Source organism: Molothrus aeneus, chromosome 3 (assembly GCF_037042795.1).
Source record: "Molothrus aeneus isolate 106 chromosome 3, BPBGC_Maene_1.0, whole genome shotgun sequence".
Taxonomy (NCBI): Eukaryota; Metazoa; Chordata; class Aves; order Passeriformes; family Icteridae; genus Molothrus; species Molothrus aeneus.
In genome coordinates this window covers 22,195,456-22,217,563 of record NC_089648.1, presented here as the reverse complement: position 1 = coordinate 22,217,563, position 22,108 = coordinate 22,195,456, and the positions used below count along the sequence as shown (strand labels likewise).

At 39.9% G+C, this 22,108-nt stretch overlaps 1 protein-coding gene across 3 annotated transcripts in view; it reads right to left on the bottom strand.

Annotated features, from left to right (window-relative positions):
- The window catches only part of BICRAL (BICRA like chromatin remodeling complex associated protein), a 35,365-nt gene extending 21,526 nt beyond the window's left edge, over positions 1–13,839 (bottom strand). The window contains exon 1 of one of the 3 annotated variants that reach the window (XM_066546487.1): positions 13,766–13,839. The gene's annotated coding sequence lies outside the window, so the exon portion shown is untranslated. Of the gene's footprint in view, positions 1–6,210; positions 6,289–12,559; positions 13,114–13,765 lie in introns of those variants that run through there. The other 2 variants (XM_066546488.1, XM_066546489.1) reach the window with 2 other exon arrangements.
- Between the last annotated feature and the right edge of the window lie 8,269 nt (positions 13,840–22,108).

The window sequence follows — 22,108 nt, the reverse complement described above, 5'->3', positions numbered from 1 at the left end:
TGTTCTGCCTGAGGAACGGAAAACCTTAGGGAAATCTTTATCTTGTATATAAATACCTGGTGAGAGAGTGTTAAAAATACTGAGCCAAATGTTTCTCAGATACCCAGGGAATGAACAAGAGGCAAAGGGCACAAATCAAAATACAATAAACCAAAAAGTTTATGTAGACAGAAGAAAAAACTTTCCTCTTTTAAAACTCTGAGGGTAGCCAAATACTGGCACAAGTTTTTCAGCAAGGTCTCCATCCTTGGAGATACCCAGGACACAGCTGGACCACAGCCTTGACCTGAGTGCTCTGACCCTGAGCAGCCTGCTCTGGTTGAGTCTGCTCTGAGCAGGACAGGGGATAACGTGATCTCCAGATATTCATTCCCACCTTGGCCGTCTTGTGATTCTGTAACCTCTTTCCTGAAATTTTTCTATACTCTACTGGTTCTGAAAATAGCTTATATTGTAGACTAGCAGAGGGTACTGTGTCCTCTATACTGCAGAGCCTTATTTGGATTTTGTCTCTGTGCTTTAGCTTACAGTGATGGTGAAGCAGAAATGAAGCACATGTCAGTGTGAGGATCATTCAGTATCACCTCTCAGGGAAGACAGAAAAACAAAGCACAGCTACAGAGAACTACCTCAATGTTAACAAAAATCAGCATTCAGGAGGTGATTACCCACATTAAGAAAAGCAATTTCTCCCATGATTCAGCAATCCAGCTGCTTACTCTTGCATAGAGCCACCAGCTTGAGCACTGATATTGCAATTCAATGCTAAGCAAATGGCATGACATAGTATGATGTCAGGAAATTTAAATATAAATGTGTATTACTAAGAATAAATTAATAAGCAATTAGCATTCTGTTTTAACTGTACTGATAGTACTACCTACAGAAAGCTGTTATTTCCTCTAACTGCTGAAAGCATACCCATGTCTCAAGAACAAGATTCCAAAGTCTCCTAGCTAACCAAAAGCAAAAATTTATACAAAGTCAAAATTATCCTTGTTTTCACACTGCAAATCTACTTTTGTATATCCCAACCCATGTGTCTGTGGAAATACTGACAGCATTATTTAAACATCATAAAATGTCTTTCCTTTACATAACCAAATATTCTCCATGATTTTATCATAATAAGGGTTCACTAATACCTGAAGTGATACCACAGAACTTTCTTCAATTAATACTCTGGAGGTATTAAAACAACTGACACAAATCAAGATAAATTTGTTAAATTCACTGAATTCTTCAAAATTTGCATAGAATGATCAGAAGGAAAATAAAATCCATGTAAATACTGGTGTGAGAAAATCCTAATAGCAATACATAATCTTCACCATTACACCCCCTTCTGAACATACACTTGGCTTTACGAGCTAAACGTGATACAAGAAAAATCTACCCAACATACTGCAAACTCCTGCGAGTTTACCCCAGATAACAAAGTTTTACTGCTCCACATGATGCCATATGGTATGGGACATCCCTTTGGTCGGTTGGGGTCTGATCTGCTGACTATTTCCCCTTCCAGCTTCTTTCACATCTCCAATCTCCTCACTGGTGGGGTGCTGTGAGAAGCTGAGAAGTCCCTGACTTGGTGCAAACACTGCTCAGCAACAACTAAAACATCAGGGTGTTATCAACTTTATTCTCATCCTAAATCCAAAACACAGCTACTAGAAAGAAAAGTAACTCTACCCCAGTCAAAACCAAGACAACATCCACCCTTTATTCTATACCAACCTCATCATGCCCAGATCCGACACTTTCCAATGCATCCCACATTATCACATCCACCTTTCCTGTCTTTTGCCATATATGCAGACATACAGGCCCATAATCTATGGGCCACCCCTCTAAGATGTCCACTGAGTTCATTTAGTCCAGGACTTTGGGCTCCATCTGTCATACCATTCCTTCAAAGTGAAAGAGATGGTAAATGCTGTTGGGATTATTACATGCTGAAGTCTGGTTCCATCACTGCTGTGCTCATCTGGTTCTACCATCGCTGCACTTTGCTCAGTTTCATCAGCACTCATTCTTCATTAATCTGAGCAACCCTGACAGCAATACCATTGGCATGGCATAAAGCAACCAGAGTAGTGATGAAATACAGTAGTATACAGCAATTAACGTCCTCACTGGTTGTTCTAACCCAAAATCAAATACCCTTGAGTACATACAAGACTTCCTCATCCCTCTGCATTACCCACTAAGTGCACCCAGGTCCTTGAGCAAATCCAATCCCATGGATGGGTCTGTCTTTGCCCAAGACAGGAACAACCAAGATTGCCTTCCACAACACAATTTTCTGTGTGCACTATAGGAACTTTATCCACTTCTACAGTATGTGAAAATTTTGATTGGGCAGGGCCAGCCCTTTTAGCAGATCCCCTATCCCAATGTCTGTATGTCCCAGTACCCCTTGCTCTCAGAGTGGCCTTGAACAATCCTTTGTATTGTTGGATTTTCCCAGAGGCTGATGCATGATAGGGAAGAATATATATCCAACTTTTTCACCTAGGAGTCCATGTGGTTGCTATGGAAATGAGTCCTGTATGTCCTGTAGCTTCCACGTGCCAAATCCACAGTCCAATAAACCTGGTAGTCAAATCTGGTAGTCCCCTTCCTTCACCCAGCAGGAGGCAGGGCCCCTCTATTCCTGGTCACAGTATTTATTATTACAAACACAAATCAGCCCCCACACTGGCGGGGTAGTATGAGAAGTTGAAAAGGCCTTGGCTTGGTGCAAGCACTGCTTTGCAACAACTAAAACATCAGTGTGTTATTCTCATCCTAAAGCCAAAACACAGCACTGTTCTGGCCACTAGGAAGAAAATCAACTCTGTTCCAGCCAAAACCAGGACACCGCAGGTTTAAATCTTTTTAACTAATGCCTATTTTCAACAAGGATTACCAAACGATTAGTGCCCTGTTAATTTCAGGAGAGCAACAGAGGCAGCAGCAAGCAATCTGACAGAGTACTTGCACACCCAAAAACAAATTCACCCAAAAGTCTAGTTCGAAAAGAGGAATTTGAGCAACATGTGATCTTGACACAGATGATCATTTAAAAGTGTGTTAACAAAAGCAAGGCCGTCCTGAGGAATTTTCCTAAAATCTTTCCTATGGCACAAACGAAAGAAAAGTTTGTCACTTTTCTTGCCAACTATCTTTTCTAGTTTTGTGACCTCCTCACTGTTTGTTAACATACAGTGGGCCACAGCAACAAGTGATGTATGAAATGGGTATAAACCATATTAAGCCATGAGAGTTTGAAAATAAAACCTGTGACAATGAGTGAAGTAAAGAGTTATGAAGCCTAAACCAGTGGTCTTCAAAGCAGGATGTGTGCAAGAAAATCCAGTGGGGTGCAAGAAGAAAATATTAAAACTTCACTAGTATATGAAGTTTTAATATACACACATATACTTGTGTATGCAAAATAATATAAATATATTGGGGACGCATGCTCAAAAATCTTACCAATAGGAGTGTGCAATCAAAAACATTTGGAGACCATTGGCCTAGACCCTTAAACATTGATTCACTTCTAGATTTGGACCAGTCTTTGGAGACCTCAGCCAGTGGAAACTCTAGGTGAGGCTTGGCTGGGCCATTGGGACCCATCAATGCATCCAGGGCTCTGCCAAGAGCCCACACTAGAGACACCTGGGGAAAATACACTTTGGGAAGAGTCACACAAACTGCTGGAGCACTGTTACAATGTAGCCTAGCAAATATCTAATTATCAATACTGGTCTACAGTGTCTTAAAAAAAAAAAAGCCACAAAAAAAAATCTGCTTATAAGTAGGCCAAATTCAGCTCTGCTGGTGCATCCAACTAATTTACAAAGGGCAATCCTCACTAATTAGTCACAACCCAGCACAGATATTCCCTGTAGCTTATTAGCAAAGCCCCTACCATTTTATTTCTTATTTCTGCAACCACAATGTGAATACAGGATATATTTCAACTTGGATAACATGTACTTGTGCAAGAAGCCCTGCCTATCCCGTCTGGGAAATAGCCAGAGTGCCCTTTATCACACGTTCCCAAACGGAACATAAGAGAAGTTGAAAGTAATAAAACTGACAAGGAAATCCCAGCTGTGCAAGCCAATCCTCTGGGAGACTCTCATTACTTGGCCTTAAAGCCTCTGCCTTCATTTCAACACTCTGACCTACTACAGAGCAAAGAGCAATAGAAGATGAATAGAGCAGTCCTGCCCTCCTCTCATCCACTTTCCCTGGGTCAGCTCAAGGCTTTGAAGAGTCATCTGGAACAAAAACTGATCTGATAAAATACATTGATCTGTTTCAACTTAGGATGAGCTTCTTGATTGGCTGTGGCTTGCCATAGGGCTACAGCAGCACCAGTGCCAGCACAAGAGAGGGAATGAGGTAGGTGGATAGTTAAACACAGGGAAGGCAGTCGTGCTTCAGTCAGCTTAAAGCACATGGGGGCTGTAGCACACATGCGAATACACACATCACCACAGTGCAGGCAGCGGGCCAGGGGAGCGATTATTCCCTTTCTACCAGCACTCGTGAGCTCCCAGCCAAAATCTGTTGGGCTTTTACACACAGACACTGCTCTTAAGAATACAAAACAACCTGAAGGAGTCCAACAGAGGGCAAGTAAAATCATGTGCTCATAGGAAGGAACTGCTTTTCTTAGGCCTGGACAGCAGAAGGCAAACCCAGGTGCTACCTGCAGCCTGCTAAAAGAGGGACAAAGATGAGCCAAGCAGGTCGCCTCTCGTCAGCACACAGCAAGACACAAAGCAAGAGCCAAAACATCTAACACAAAAAATCCCAACCAGATGCAAGGAAAAACATTCACAAATAAGAATGTTCAAGCAAGGGGTTGGAATCATCCTCTTTGGAAATTTTCAAAACACAAATGGCCCTCACCAACCTGTTCTAACTATGAAGCATGTTCTGCTTACAGAAGAGGGCAGGGCCATGTGGTCCTTACCACCCTCAATTTTTAATCAACATGCTACACAATCCACAGTATCATGTAACACATGCAGGGCCTATGACCTGCAGTGCCATTAAAACCAGATTTGACCAAAAGCAGTTCAACTATTCACACACACTTCAGATACTATCCATATTCTAGGAGCTGCAAACACTGGATTTTAAATTTACTTAAGTTATATTCCAGCTTGCAACAAGAGAATTATACTTCTTTCTCAAAGTCACTTATAATTTCATACAGCCTTAACAGATCGTTTCAGATACAAAGCAATAAACCTATTTTCACTTCCTGTAAAAAGCACAAGCTAATCTAGAACAGTAATTTCCAAAAAGTGTGATATAATCAACATCAAAATATTGTAAGTCACACATAAATAAATCTACCTGCAAAACTGTTGGTAAAATCTAGTTTTGTGCAAATACATGAGATCCATTCCTGATTGGCAGCATGACTCCTGAGAGTGAACAATGACCTTTGGAAATCGATGCTTTAGAGCAAGGTAATGACTGCTGTAGCTAAACCTTTATAATGGGAGATAATCAAACTTGCACACAGTAACATCCCCAGCACCTGAAGCAATTACTGTTGGAGTTATGACATACACCCAGTGATCCTCACAACTTCAGTATGCCTTTGTACACATCCTGTCAGCAGGAATTCTGACAAGATCTCTCTCATGCTTTATAATGAACCTGTCCTATAATATCTTCTAAATTGTTCTGTTGCTCTATCATTTTCCATTCAGAATTTTAATCTACAATCCCAACACAAGTATGGAATATCTGAAGTGCATTGCCACTGGAAAAACAATCACCACAAAACAAAACCAGAACAAATCAGTTACTGCAACAGTGACTGCAGAGAATGGTACTGCTGTGAACTGAGCGTGCTACATCAAATTCGTGGCATTTTCACCCCTCACAACCTTTCTGAGCACAGAGTAAGATAACTCCATTTAACCCAATCCATCCCTTGCTAAATTACATAAAAGGATTGCAGCAGCATTAAGTGACTCCACACTGACTGCAGAGATCAAACACCCAGAACTGAAGTCCTTACCTCACACAAAATTCCACCAAAACTCTCATTAATTTCCACAGTGCTAATATTTTGCTGTGTGCTTTGAACTAGGGGGGAAAACCCCAAGCTGTTTCATCATCCCCTGGGTAACATATCATCCTAGTGTGCACTTCTGATTGCTAAGGTGCTGTAACCACTGCCTGCCTTACCCTGTCAGTTCTCTCTCAGGTTCCTATCCAACAGGCAGCCTCGGATTCAGTGAAGGAAACTCCTAGACAGGAACAACCAGACCTCATTTGCATTCTCTGCAACACAGAAGTGTAAGAAAAGAGTGTAAACTCAAACCCTTATTATCATGCAGTTTATTCTAAAATTTAAAGTCAATACTACTTTTGAGCAATCTAGTATCTTGCAAAGTGAATTTCAGACTCTTGTAAGTAACCAAGACTCTATCTTATTATCAACTTAAGAGCTGCTTACCACGTCAAGCCCTGTGTTTTCAAGAAACTGATTTTTACATGGATGGAATACAAAAATTTATATTAAGAGGTATTTCCACTCCCCCCTCCCATTACTGTAAAAAAATTATATGCTGCAGGACAATGACAAGTACTCAATGGAAAAGAGGTAAATATTGAAAAATTAATTGCAAATTAAAACCTCACTCGGAAGTTGTAATTATCCAAAAATGGTCATTTCAAGACAACAGGAGTAAGGAAAAATAATCATTTTAAAATGCATTTTGTGAAACACAAAGACTTACTATTCACTCATAAACTAACTATGCTGTACTTATATCCTACAATATGGAATTACTCCTTATGAATATTTTCTTCTCCAGAGTAATCAAAAGTTACTACACTGTTGCAAAATCTACCAGGAACTGTGCTCTAAAATACAGCTAAAAAACTAAGAAATTTGGAATTCTAATCTAGTAACACAGTGCATTATGCAAGCATTACCTTCTTAATATTCAAAAATAAGTTTTCATTCCAAGAATCTAAATCTGAATGGTACTTCTAAGATAAATTTGCAGTGCTTGAAATTAGCTGTAAAACTGAATTAAATCATCAATATTTCAGCCATCTGTATGCCACAAAGTATGAGAAGAAATCGGTAATTTTAAATATTCAAAAGAATGATGAAAAACCTCTCTAAGAAAAACTACTCTAAAAATAGAAATAATTCAGGAATCAGAAAAACAGCAACAGGAAAAAAACCACAAAAGTGCTTCCTCTCAGGAATTGCTAGGTGCAACATTATGCCTCTTCATGGTTTTTAAGATCTGGCAGATGAACACCCAAGAGCATCCAGCTCCACACACAGAAGGGTAAATAAAAACCACAGACAACCTACAATAGGCTGTTTATCCAACGCCTACATTTCCCTTTAGTAGGCCCTTAAAAAAAATACTGATTTGAGTTTGCCAAATGCAGTAACTTACCAAACTTCCAAAAACTACAGCGATATTTTAGTATGTTAGGGGGGAAAAAAGGAAATGTGCAGTTCAATTAACAGTATGTATGATAGTAATGGCTAATCCAGCTACAGTCAACACACCAGCTACACAAGTGAACACCCTGTGTGGCTGTCTACAGTCAGCTTCCCTGAGATACACATGTTCAGCACAGAATTTCTGATTTATTCAATACATTTTTTTTTCTACTGCATCCACAGCTGTTCTTGGCAATATCAAAATCTTAACAAGACTTGTATCAGGAAACAGATTTTTTAAACCACATAGAGAAAATCCAGAGTAACCTCAGTCTGAAGGTCAGGACGCTTCCTTATCCCATGGGATCTCCCAGGCTAAAGGCTGGGCTCAGACCTTTCCTCCAGCAGTGACTATGCTCATCACTACACTATGGCCTGTTTTGGGCTCTGTCCTCCAAGCTGCTCCACCACATACCCAATTCCTCAGGAATTTCAATATTTATAAAACATTTTGAAAGGTCCCGGTTTCATCCCACAAGACGCACAGGAGGCAGGATCTCAGCAGTTCCATAGGAGGGAAACATTCACCTGCCCAGAAGATATGAGGTGCTCTTAAGCATTTCTACAAACTACTGTATGCTATAGTACAGACTATTAGCAGATGTTTTGTGCAAAATAATACTCCAAGAAATGTTGAGTCCCTCAGATGCTTTCTACCTTGTTTCTACTCAAGAATACTCAAGCCCCATACTTCTCATTGTGAGCGTATAGTTTTTAGAGATTTTGAAAAAATATTCTGCATGCCCATAACTTCTTTATGAACTGAACGTTTCTCAGTTGATTTATAAACCAATGCCCAATTAATACCTTTTCATTGCCACTCTATTCCGTACTAATTTAAAAACCAAACTTTGCCACAAGCATGTTCAGATGAGCTAGTTAGTATCTGCTACCAACTGCCAATAATTAGCTGAACAGCCATTTATACTCCTTTCAGTTATTATGTTTGGGAGGTCTACTGAAAACTGAATAGGATTAATTGACAGATGTGTAACTACTTCAGCAGTGCAGTCCATATCAATCCAAATCCAAGCTGAAAATCCTCCATGCTGTCCTTCTTGAAGCCAATGCCTTGCTGACTGCCAATGGAAATTTCACCACCTATTTCAGTGTGGCCAAGATAACTTCTGTAGTTGCCTTATCTCAATAAATTCAAGCTCCCACACCAGATCGTGTAATTCCATGCTTGGATCAAGTTCACAGTAAAACTACTGCAAGATCCACCTGAGACAAGGCATTAAGATCAGACTTTACAAAAATAATCAGTCTCTTGCAATGAAGTTAAATCCTCCTCTCCAGACCTTCCCTCTCCATTTCACCATTGAGAAGGTATTTCTCAATACCTTCAATGAGAAAAAGGTTTCTGTGTTAGGTTTTTACAGTGATTTTACCTGCTTTCTATTTCTTTTGGTAAGGATTCCCTTAGCCCTAGAACATTTTTAAACTAGTGCAAGAAAAGAAAGGAATAATTTAAAAAAAACTTGATAGTCTCTCTGTGCTAGTTAATGATGGTAATCTTTATTTTGTCTAAAACCTCAACAATTCTCAAATAAAGCAAAATATTACAGATTGAGTAGCTGGGGTTTTTTTCAACTATGAAAGCAGGAACAAATTAACACTTGAAAAAAAAAGACACACATATTCATTTAACTATGTGATGATCTGAAAAAAACCTCAGTTCAGATTAGTGTTTACACATTTATGGTGGTGTAACAAGGGCACTCCCAAAACTGCTCCCTCTTTCAAATTACACAGTGGCAGGTCACAATGAATGTTAGAACAGTTTATTATTGTCACTGCTTTTCCTCTACCATAAGAAAGGAAAACACACTTGTTTTTGTAGACAATCCCCATGTCTATATGGCAATAAAAAAACCTTTCAAGTACAGATGCAGCTTATTCCAGCAGAACCACTGTAAGGAATTCTGCCAACTCTCTGAACAGTGACTACATTATCAAAGAGGCTCTTATGCCTGCTCTGTAGCCACTACTTAGACAGCAATGACACACTTTCATGCTGGCTGCTACAACTACCCTAAAAAGCAGCAGCCATTAGATTTACCACAAGCCTAATGCAGCATGAAGAGGCACAATCATTGACCATTAGAGCCTCAGTGTGAAACCCAAGTGCAGTTGTGCAGATACAACTTCTCTGGAAACCATGTGAAGTATACCAGCAAAACTCTGGAAAGGCAGCAGGCAGCTCACCCAGGCATCCCAGAGCTCTTCAGCTCTAGCCATGGGCTTTCCTCTGCTGGAAAACTCCATTAATAGAGAAAGGGACCTTGGAGGAAACTGGAAATGCAGCTTATACTAGCACAACTTTGGGGCTTTCCTCTCAGTAGAACTAAAATAAATACATAAACTGTACTGGAAAAGGACACGTGAAGGAGCTGCACATCCATAAAGTGATGTAAATACTTAGCAACAGTACAACCATCTCTGTAGCTGGGCCCACACATTTAGTGAGAGCATTTTCAAACCCAGGATACAGGTACTGCACACAAAACAAGCACTCCAAGTATGCCCAAAACAAGCACACACCTGAACACCCAGGTATCACACCAGTGAGTAAGCAAAGGTGCATCAATGGAAACACAACCAGGCTACTGTATCAACATGGTGAGTGAGCTCTGCATTCCTCCACAAGTGTAAACAAGTGGCACCCAATGCAAAGTGCTACTTGCAACAACAGACACAAACTTTAAAGCTTGGAGAGACAAAAACACGTCTAAAAAGAACAGGTCTGGAATATTTAAGTAGTAGCCAACACAGATCTCAATGCAAGATGAGAATATACCGTGCTTTAATGCAAGCAGGCCGCTGTGCAGATTATATATAGTCATTTGGAAAGTACTAGGCCCTGAGAGAATATAAACCAGTCATTTTTATCCTGTTTCTGCCATTTCTTCACTATTTTCACAAATTAATGAAGAAAATCACACACAGTCTTCCAGACATTCAGACGTAAGAGAGAAATTTTATTACTTAAAAGTATGCTACCATTAAAAAAAAAAGAATTCACCACCTTAATCCCAAGATTCCTGTTAATGAAAATAATCACTTCAAGAAGCAGTGAATTTAATGATGTAAAATTCCTGAAATATGTGAACAAATACTGCATTCTACATTCAAAATCTCTGTAAATAAGTTTCATAGCTGGTGTTTTATTCAAAGCTAAAATGCTAACAAGTCCCCAGGAAAGTCTTTTAAAAAGACAGTTTATATCCAGACAATTTTTTGTATATTCTGTATTTCACAGAAATGTTGTTTAAAACCCTTCAGCAGGCAAAAAAAAATTTAAACATTTAAATAATTAAAAATTTATAAGATTATTCCTGAATTTTAAAAAATCTCCCACTTCTATCAGGAATGAGCAGTGAGAATGGGGAAGCCATCCTCTGATGTGTCAAAAAACAGAAATCCAAGAACTACACAAGCATTCCACACTCCTTAGCAGGCACAGCATAAGCTGGTTTGGCAGCACACTTTGCTCTTCCCAGGTACAGGTGATGTTGGAATTAAGCTGAAGCCTCATGAGCTCTGAGCAGATCATACAGAAATGTTAAAAGGAAAAAAAAAAAAGTGGTTTTGGAAAAAAAGGTATTTGCAGAGCTCTTCCTAAAAACAGCACCAAAACAAAACTTCAAAAATATATTAAGGTGGAGCTGTCAAATTAAGTAATTTGGAAAAAGCAGCTTCCCCTTAGACATAAAGGAGCAATAAAAACTTGAAAATATGCTAGTCCCTCCCCCCACCAAAATATTACTAAGACAGTAAGAGCAACAAAATAAGCAACCGACCCACCAAAAAATTGCCTATGCTTTTATTTTTGCAAGCACTACTGAAACCTCTTCAGTGAAGAATACCTTGCCCTATGCACTACACCGGATCATCTTTTAAAGGTGGATTTCTTTTTTAATGTCATGTTTTATTTTTCGGCCATCGTTCACAAAAAATGTTCTTTCGAATCTTTTTTTAATTCCTATACGCTGAATGACCAGAAACGCGTATTTCAGAGGTAAAGAAAACAAGCTTGTAAGGGCTGTTGGCGGGATTGAAGCTGCGCGCACGGGCCCGTGCGAGCCCAGGCTGTTTAACCTCAAGACGGTGGCCAAGGATTAGCAAAGGAGTGGGGGGGTACGGGAGGGAAGCAAGGCTTTGAGGATTTCGGGGAGATCTCGGCTCCCAAAGCCCAAAGCAGAAACGCTTCCCAGACAAGACACAGAAATATGGCCCGAGCTGGGCGCGACGGCACCGCCCCACACGGCGCGGCGACAGCAGAAAGGACCTTAAAATGGCGCCCGTGGGGGAGGAGAGCGGGTGAAACTGCGCAACAAACGCTGGCAGGGAGCCAGGCAGCGCCATCTTCCCGCTCCCCCGCGCAGCCGGGGCTGCCTGCCCGCCGAGCCGGGCACGGCCGGGGCCGCCGCCGGAGCCGCTCTCCTCTCTGCCCGGCAGTCCCTGGGCCACCCCGCGCTGCCCAGCCCGGGGAAGGAGAGGAGCGGCGAGCACGGAATGGCGAAAGGCAGAGGCCTCCACATCTCATTCCTCCCCACAGTGATTAACAACAGCTCTGAGGAAATATATGCGTGCCCTCTACACGTCGTTCGATTTTGCCCAGCTTTTAAGGTCTCTATACCTGTTTTCTGCCATCATCTGTAACTGAATTTTGTAATAAATACCAAAAAGCAAAATATAATTTACATACTGAATACCGCCCATGACTCAATAAATGTGAACAGTGACCCTTTTAGAAAACCCCCTTCACAACCTACTATTCTCTTAAGCCACAAGTAAAAAAATCTATTTACAAAATATTGCTTCTTTTTACGCAAAATAATCCCAGCAGCACAAAGGATCGGGTTCACATCCACTCTACAGCGAAGCCAAAGGGGTCACTCCAGAAAGAGACGCTTTATTGTGTTTTAAAAAGGCGTTACAATTAAATATTTTCTCTCTCCAAAAGAAAAATAAATAAATAAATAAATAAAATAAAAGGCACATCGAAAAACTTGATCCCGAAAAGGCGAAAAAAAAAAAATCGCATTAGCCCAAACCTACCGCCCGAGCATTTCGCGCACCCACAAAAAGCGGCACCGTTTCCATTCCTCGGTTAAAAGCAGGAGGCACGGAGCGATTCGGAGGAAATTGCAAATAAAAAACAAAACAAATCAAATCAAATCTAGTGGCGACACTGAAAACGAGGAAATGAGTGAAAAATAAATCCCCAGCAGGTACAACTCTGAGACACAAGCTCAAAAAGACAAGATTAGGGTGGTGGCGAGTGGAAGGGGGAAAGAAAAAAATCAAGCCATGAGCGAAAAAGGAAAAAAGAAAAGAAAAATCCTTCCCAGCTGCACAGCCAGGAGAGAGACGAAGTGTCTCCATTTTCCCGACGAGGAGGAAGAAAAGACTGTTTCACAGACCACAGAGCTTTAGAGAAAAGCAAAGAAACGAGGGGGGAAAAAAAAGAGGGAGGAGATTTGAAAAGATTATTTTTCTTTCTCCCTCACACACTCTCTCTATCCCCCTCTCTCCCTCTCACTCTCTCACACTCACACATACACACACACACTCTCTCTCCCTCCTCTCCTCTTTCCATCCCTCTCTTGATGGCCATCAAGGGGGCGGAAAAAAAAAAAAAGACAACAACAACAACTAATTTTAAACCGGCTCAATCAATGAGTCATTAAAAGAGATTTTTCTTCCCTCCTCTCCTGAATTTGCATGGCATCAGCAAGGAAAAAAAAAAAAAAAAACCCACCCCAAACCTCTCCCCTCTCTGCAGCTATCAGCCTGGACCTGAAACCTTATCTCTCCCTTCAACCCCCCCCCCCCCCCCCGCGCCTTTATTTTAAGAAACAACTTTTTTTTTAAGTGCCCTCAGCAGCCACCACCACCATCCTCGCGGAAAAAAAAAATTAATATATATAGTTCATTTCCATGTGAATCCACATCTGCCCAAACAACAGCCACCCACAAAATATCCCTCTTCTTCCTCCTCGTCTCCCCTCTCGCTCGCTCTCTCTCTAGATATATATTTATATACATAGCCCCAGAGCCAATAGCTCTCTGGGCTGAAACCTAATATCCTGGTTTTGGCAACTCCTGGTTGTTAATTTGCTCCTCTTTCTTTTCTGTCTGTCTGGAGATAGATTTCCCCCCTCTCTTTTCCCTCCCCGAAGGAAGGGAGGAAGGAGGTTGTGTGTTTTTTTTTTCCTTGAAATTTTTATCACAAAATTATAATACACTCAAAGGGAAACTCACCGTCATGAAAAAGCAGTGCCTTGTCAACGGGGTTTCTTCGCCATCACATCAGGGGCTGGCAGTGTAGGAGAGAGAGAGGGAGAGCGAGAGAGCGAGGGAGGGAGGGGGGAGAGCGAGCGGGAGAGGGAGCGAGCGAGAGAGGGGGAAAGAGAAAGCGAGCGGGAGGAGAGCGCGGCTCCGCTCGGCTCCGCTCCGCGCCCGCACCGCCGCCGCCACCGGCACCGGCACCGCACCGCCGGGCCCGGCACGGCACGGCCGCGCAGCTCCGCCGGGACACAACGCCGCAGACCGGCGCCCGGGCACACGCACCGCCGCCCTGGCATGATGAGTCCCAACACCGGCGCGATCCTCGCTCCGCGTTTAAAGCCAGGCCCTTTAAAAACTTCGGCTCCTTTTTTTTGGGGGAGGTTGTGTTTTTCAGAAATCCGTAGGTCTGGAGACCTAGCCTAGGATGCTGGCTTTAGGTTAAAAGTTGGGGTTTGTTTGGGGTTACAGGGAAGTAAACCAAAGTTTTTATCCTATTAAAATGAACGTTAATGTTAACAATTTGGCTGATTTCCTTCATATTAAAGCTGTAAATCACTATAAGCTTGGTGGGTGGGAGGGGGTCCCCAGAAAAGTAAATGGAAGTGCAGGGGGCTCCCCAGAAAAATAAATGCAAGGTCACCTTGAAAAATACAAGATTTGATCCCCTGGCAAGCTATACTATTTAAAGTATTTTTAGATATGTTCTTATCAGCCTTGCTGGAAACAAATTACATGGACTTCAACTACTTTAAAAAGTTTTGGGTAACCTAAAAATGTTAATTTGAAGTCAAAGGTTATAGCACTGAGAATTCATTAATGCTATTCTACAGTTTACTTCAGCTAAAAGCATTAATAACTTTGTTCAAACCTTTTTTGTTATAGAAAACTATTCAAATTTCCACCATTCACTTCATTAATTGATTGAAAACAATTTAATTCTAAAAAATTAATTATTTTTGCAGATAATTCAGAGAAGCCTGGTTTATTAAAAAAAACATTTTGATTGAAAGCAGATTTTTAGCATGCAGATAGATATATGTATGGTAATGCTTTTAAAACAACAACAAAAAATCTATTTAAGACCCTTTTTCTGCTAGTTATGGTAATTCCCAAGGACTTTACTATTTTATTCCTAAGTAACTTTGTTAAAACTCCTTAGAGACAAGGATTTGAAGACTTTACTTAGTAGCACATCCTTCTTTATTAGCTTCACCCAGCTCAAAAAATCCCTCTCACAATGCTTTAGGTTTTTTGAGCAACTATATCAAAATGGTCAAGGGCAGTGCACTAAGTGAATCTTCTCAAAGAACTTGGCCAGATTGCTTATCTTAAAAAAAAAAAAAAATCTCACCACCTTAGCATTGTTTTTCAATTAGAATCTGGTTATATTATTTTTTTAATTAATCAACCAATTCCAAACTTTTGCCAAAGCCAAGACTCACCTACAAACCTTGTTTACATGCACAGCCCCAGTAGAAAAGTGAGGTGAAGTTTCAGATCACTTCCAAAGTGGAAGGGTTAGGCCCAAGCAAACAAACCTTAGCATGAGTCCAGCAGATCCTTTGTGCAGCCCAGACCGAACCTGCACGTGGCTGTGCCTTGGCCATCAGCCAGATTATTAACTGCACTTTTCATGAATGCAGCAAGGACCCCAACAGCCACAGTATGGACACAAACACCACATGCCAGAGAGCTCTGCAGGAGCTGTAAGCCCATACTCCTGACACCAGCATTAGAAAATTCAAAAGGCCAACATTTCAAGGTTCCTAACTTCAGTAAATGCTTCAAGGCTAACCTCTGCCCTGAATTCAAACCTGCTCAGCTTCACTGGCTTTGAAGAATATTGCCCAAGTGAGAACTTGTATGGAGGAACACCACCAGCATTCTCATTTGCTTAACAGGAAGGAACTTTGCTTCAGAGGTTACAAGGCCGAGCATCTGATCAGCATGTTGTTATTATTACTACTCTCCCAGTCCTACAGAAACCACAAATAGGAAGCAGGCAATACGATATAAAGAAGGAACTGGAGAAAGGAAGGCAAGTGATTTTGAATGGATTCTGTTACAATAAGAAACACAAGGAATCCTACGTAAGTTTTCCATGATGGTACCATAACTTACTTTCCCTAAAGGATGTTTCAAGGCAGCATTGACAATAGCATTACTAAGCAGGTACAGTACAAAAAGGGAAGGAGAACTAACATCATCTATACAATGAAGCACCCTGCAGTAACTAGATTTCTCCATATCTACACACATTTGCTATATTTGTTCACAGGTAGAAATGGTTACCAAAAAAAATCAAGGGTTGGATGTAGCTTTATAGGTCATATTGAAGTACACACTTAATGTTACCTTCAATACTAAGAGGACTGAATGCAGTCATCAGCTGTAATGTCACCACTTTCAGGTGTACTACAGAATTTCTCAGACCATGTTTGTAAAGAACTACTGCTTTTTCCTGGCAGGTACTCATGCTGTTTTAAGAGCATCACATGGTGTTTCAGAACTGGGTGTCTCTGCCCCAAGAGGTTGCCCCTCTTCTCACTGCCTTACTGCCTGAATACAAAAGACCCTTGTATGTCAACATTCTTCTACCTCAAGGTCACCTGCTCAGAGCTGTCATCTTCAACCAGAGTCCTATGTACAATGCACAATCAGTTGCTGCCTTTCTTTAGCTTTCACCATCACATTAATACATTTTCTTTGCTGTAGCAGCTTTAGAAGGAGCAAGGGGAAATAAGCACAAGAAAGGAAAGACCAATGTCAAAAGGAAGAAGAGAAATCTTTGGAAGACTGAGAGACGTTGGTGTAAAAACAGCTACTGGGAACGTCATGTGCACTCATCACACAACAAACTACTTGGCTGTATTTTGACACCAGCTGTCAAACTGCGACCATGCTGTTTAACAAATACCACTCTCATAGGTGTGCAAAGACACCAAATGACATTTGGAGTGATCCAATACATTGCCCTGAAATGACAGACTCTGAAGAACTGAAAACTATGCTTAGATATTGAGAGGGAGAAAATAAGAGGGTACAAAACACCGTCATTCATTCTGTCTCCAGGTTTCTCCTACATCAAGTCACTTTGCTGATATTCAGCCCATTTTTTCAGGTCTGCATCACATGCACTCCAATTCTTGTTCAATCAAAAATTAGTACCCCAAAAGAAGGTAAGGCAGCAATAGATTCATAATGAAGAATGTAAGGACTAAACTAGTGCACTAAAGGAATTCTTTCCACAGCCATCCCAAGGTTTTTGCATGGTTGTAACCTCAACCCACTGCATCCTTTCAGAGATATATTGCATAGAAAAGAATGCCATTTTTTTCACTGCAGCCTTGCTTCTTCAGACTGAATCCTTCAGCTCTATTGATGACACTTCTTCCTCCCATGCCTTCTCTTTCCATTCATTGTGTTTCTTATGTCAGCTCATCACCAGTCACACCTTTTACCTATCTACATATGGCTTAATTAATTATTTAAATTTTAAAAAATAACTAAGCTTGAAGGCACAGAAACAAATAGGTCATCATTAAAGGGCAGAAACAATAGAGAGGTAGAGGTCACTTGAAAAGTAGGGCACCCAAATACAGTGGCATGAAAGCAGACAAGGACTTTAACTTGGAATATAAATGTAGCATATAACATGAAAAATGCAGTTCAATATCCACCAAATTCTGAACAATTACCACCACTATTTTGATGACTCACCCATAAAAGTTACCTAAACATTATAAGGTTCAGCTTGATACCATGCCTTCCTTACCCAAAACAGTACTTACAAAACCTGGATCATAATTGCATGATGTAATTTGTAAAGCAGCATGACTCCAGTATCAATCATCACACCAAAGACAGGACTACTTAACCAAAGGTATCTTAAGGGGTGATTGGTAAGGACATAGGCAATAAGAGGGGGTAATGAAGAGTGAACCTCAGAACAAGAGATTTCCACCAATACAGAAGACAGACAGGTTTCTGTGACTGGAGATTGTGTGAAGGCAAACAGGGCTGGTCTATGATGAATCTAAAAACAGGTTTTGGAGAACTCTGCTTCTCTGAGATGAGCATCTGACATACAGCAGACAATTAAGAAAAGCCAAAGAAAACATGGTGACTGGAGGTTCCATTTAAACAAATGGCAATTCAAAATTATTACTGGAACAGATCAAGAATTACTATATCATTCTCTAGGTTATTTAAATATATATATTATATATTTATAGTCTCATATTCTTCAGCTTAAAGTACCCTAAAAAGGAGAATTAAGTTTGAAAGATTACTAGCTCTCACTTCCAAGTTAGAATAATCTTAAGATATTCAGCCACTGAAATGTATCAGAAAAAAATAAAAATACCCTCACCTCTGGAGACAGAGCTTTATTACAGAAATAATGGAGAAGTAATCTTGCCCAACTAACACTGTCAAAACTGATGGAAGAATTTAAACTAAAACTGATGGCAGAAAATGGGACAACATTCTATCATATTCATAGTTAATTTGGCTAGCACAAATTAATGGAAAAAATCAGATAAGTAAGGATACAGAAATACAGATGAACATATTAATGAATAGTTGGACACAAGGATTTGGGTGTCGGTGTTTTTGGGTTTTTTTTAAACATAGTACTAATTAAAAACAGCAGCCTGGCAATGAAACTAACAAGAGAAGCATTCCTAATACAACTGAGGTGTTGTAGATGTTGTTTAAAAAAATAAAACCAAACAAAAAATGGGAGGAATTTAAGCAAAAAAAGGAGGCCTAAAACATGAAATAAGGTGATATAGGGATACAGAAACACAGTGGAATAGTAAATTATACCAAAGCCATTTGTGTTCTTGAAAGCAACACAGACCTGCTAAGCTATACTTGTATAAAGACAAGACAGAATGGACAAACAGAAGGGACATTATGAATAAAGCACCACCTGAGTCAGAACTTTTGAGACAGAATAGTTTTACTTGGACATTTCTGAGTTCCTGCTATGAAATGAACTGGGTAAGATTTGGATATGAATGAAGATTGCTGTAAAAGAAGTCTTTTTATTATGACTAGAAAGGGTATCAATATGAATGGAATTTATTCTCAGATTTAGACTGGAGAACAAATGCTAATAATAGGAGGAGGAAGCCCTCATTCAAAATTATAGCTGACAGACTTTTTCCCAAGATGAATAAATGGCAAAAAGAATACAAGTATAGTTTTATCCACTAGGGAATATACTGCAGGAGAGCTAATAGGAAAACTTGGATATGACTTGGAGTTAATTCTATTAAATCACTCAGAAAGATAAATGGAATATGTTTGCAAGTAAGATTCACAATTCTAAAATATAAAATCAATAGCATATTTTTATATGCTATTGATCCTAGGTGGTCCATTGAACTGGCTAGTCCAATAACCATAGTTTTCTGAAATGCATTTAAAAAATAATTGTAAAAGTATTTGAAATGTAAAGCAAGGCAATGAAAAAACTCTCAGAAACTCCATAACTAATAGAATAATTGCCTCAAAGGGAGAGTCCATAAAGCAGTAACTGTAGCTTACATACAAAGTCTCCAGAATTTACCTACAGTCAATTAGCAAGTTAGGATTCTATATAGCAGCCAGCAGCTAGACCTGGACCAAACCTAAGTCATTTCCTGCTCTTGTGTTTAGCATATTTGGGCCTTGCTTTGTTAATCTGAAAGTACCTTTTGTCATAAAGTGCTATGCTTTGAAGCCTGTCCCTGGTTTTGAAGGATAACTCATTTTTGTAGAAATTAATCTGGTTTTCCACCTTTGGCATTGGAAATACCATGTTCTCAGAAGGGACCAGCTCAGACTAGTTTCCAAACAAGTGCACCTTGACTGGTTGGAATATAATTAGTATCTTATGCATTCCCAAGGATTACATTCAAAGTTTTGGCATTACTCACAGCAATTAAGTTGCACCAAACAAGTCTCATAGTTTTAGCTTTAACACTCAATAAGTGATTTTAAAACACGTGTATTTTACATTGTCCTGGCTTTCCATATGGCCAGATATATATAAAGCACAACATTTTAGTGCAAACAAAAGCTTTAAAAAAAAAATCAGTATGCCAAACATAACATTCAAAGAATTTCTTTTTTCCAAATGAACCGAGATACAGTAACTCAACATTCACTTTTAATGAAGCCCCATTGCACCGTGACAAATGTGCAGCCTACAGTATCTTAAATGAATCATAATATGGCTTACATCTTTAATGCCTGATCACAGAGGCAGAGGAGTTCAAAGAGCCCTTACTAAAACCATCAGTAGAAACGCTGGTTGCACAAGCCACTGAAGTACCTACTTTGTAGCCAGAAGTAATTACGCTGCTCTGCTAATCTCTGCTGCAGAAACTCAGTCTAACAGACAGAGATCACATCTATCAGATAAGGGCTCCATGCAAGGCACAGAGGCTGCTGCTTTTCTTGAAAACACGCACAGCATTTTTGTGTGTGTGATGGTGCAACATACATGCATAACATCCTTTGGAATAAAAATTGTCAGTGCTGGGAATACATATTGATGAGAAGGAATAACTCCACTTCCTTCCTTCCTCTGCTTGAGAGACTGCAAATCTACACCTTGAGATCACGCCGCATCTCTGAGGTCCCTGACTTTTACAAGCACAGGAACCTCAGGTGTAAGAATCCATTATTATGAGGCTGAGCACACAGTTGCCTCTGTGGATCTCCCTTTTATTCCCCACTCTTCTTAAAATAATGATGGAACAAGACAGGATCTTGAACCTTCAGCTGAACTACACAATACATCTCACTTAAAAGGCTATGAGATAATGCTGTTGAGCTATAGCAAATCAGTAGGAAATATTTCAGGCAGATAGCATTCATGACTGATAACCATGGGACACAGACTTAAACCTGGAAGCACGCACGGAGCTCATGTTTCCACACTTTCACAGCACTAGATCAAAGTAAACAAGTGCAACCTGCACCTTCACATAAAATAAATGACACTGTAGAGTTCAAACAATGGCACAAGGTCTCACTGAAATGACTGCTACTACCTTCAAACCAGAAAGGAACAAAAGCACAGACAAGAGGGAAAAAATAGGAAAAAATATAACACAGAATTATGTACCTTACTTTTTCTCATATCCTCAAACAGCCAAACTACTTGTTACAGCTTACCCAAGTGACTCCAAGCCTGAGCTAGAAAGCTTACATTTTATTCAGGTGGTTACTGTCTGGCACACACAGCAGCCTCAAAACATAGAAGTTGCTGCCAGCAAAGTTGGGAGGAAAATTGTCAGTCTTTGTGTGACCACCCAAAAAAAAAAAAAATGCACATGCCAATATAAATTATACAAAACCTCAAATTGTAAGTGTGGAAAGTAATTTTGGAACATCAGGATGAAACAGTTGGAAGAATTTTACAGCTCCCTTTTGAATTTTTCATTATGGTCACACATTTTACCTTCTTGTCTCTGGGTATACTTTTGCTTTTGACCAAAATAACAATTGTGCACATTAGCAAGGTGAGAAGTTTCCAGTCTTTCCCAGACGCTCATATTCACAAGGGTATTTGGTCCTCATGAATTTAAACCTCTAATCACCTATAGAAAAAACAATTCAGAATACCTAGCATTCCAAGTGCCCAGATACAACAAGAAGTAATTAGTAATTATAGTTCAGCATAAAATACTTAACATTTATTCTGTGCTGTGCACACTAACATTTGCTTGCAATCCTTCCAAATGAAGTTCTTTTACCCAGTGCCGTTCATCTACGGGCTCACATCTGCATTAACAATACCAAAGCCATACTCCAGGAATATTTGTGCATATGAAAAACAGCAAAAACCTTTTTCTGTCAATATCCTCACGTACAGGATAAGCCCTTCCATCACTGTTACCACCTGTATTAGCTAGACTCAAGGGAGCATAAGGCAAACAGAGCCTCCCAGCTAAAATGAAACTTCCACATCTTTCAACAACATGGAAATAAGGAATTTTTTTCTTATGGAAAATTAATTGCACCATATTCCTGCCTAATGGAACATTGCTGGAATAACTACAGGAGTGGATTTACTCTTTATTAGAAAAAAAAAACCCTAATGATACTACTAAATGTATCATTTAAACACATTGCTAGGAAAAAATACCAAGTGAAAATATTTCAATACCCTTCCTTTTTCATGTCTGAGCACAGTGCCATTCTACAGGATAAGAGGTTTTACTTTTTAAGACTCAATCTAATTCTTCAGAACCAAAATTCTGAACACTGCAGTAGTGCAACAGATGTAATGCTGCATTAAGAGCTGTAATGCATCAA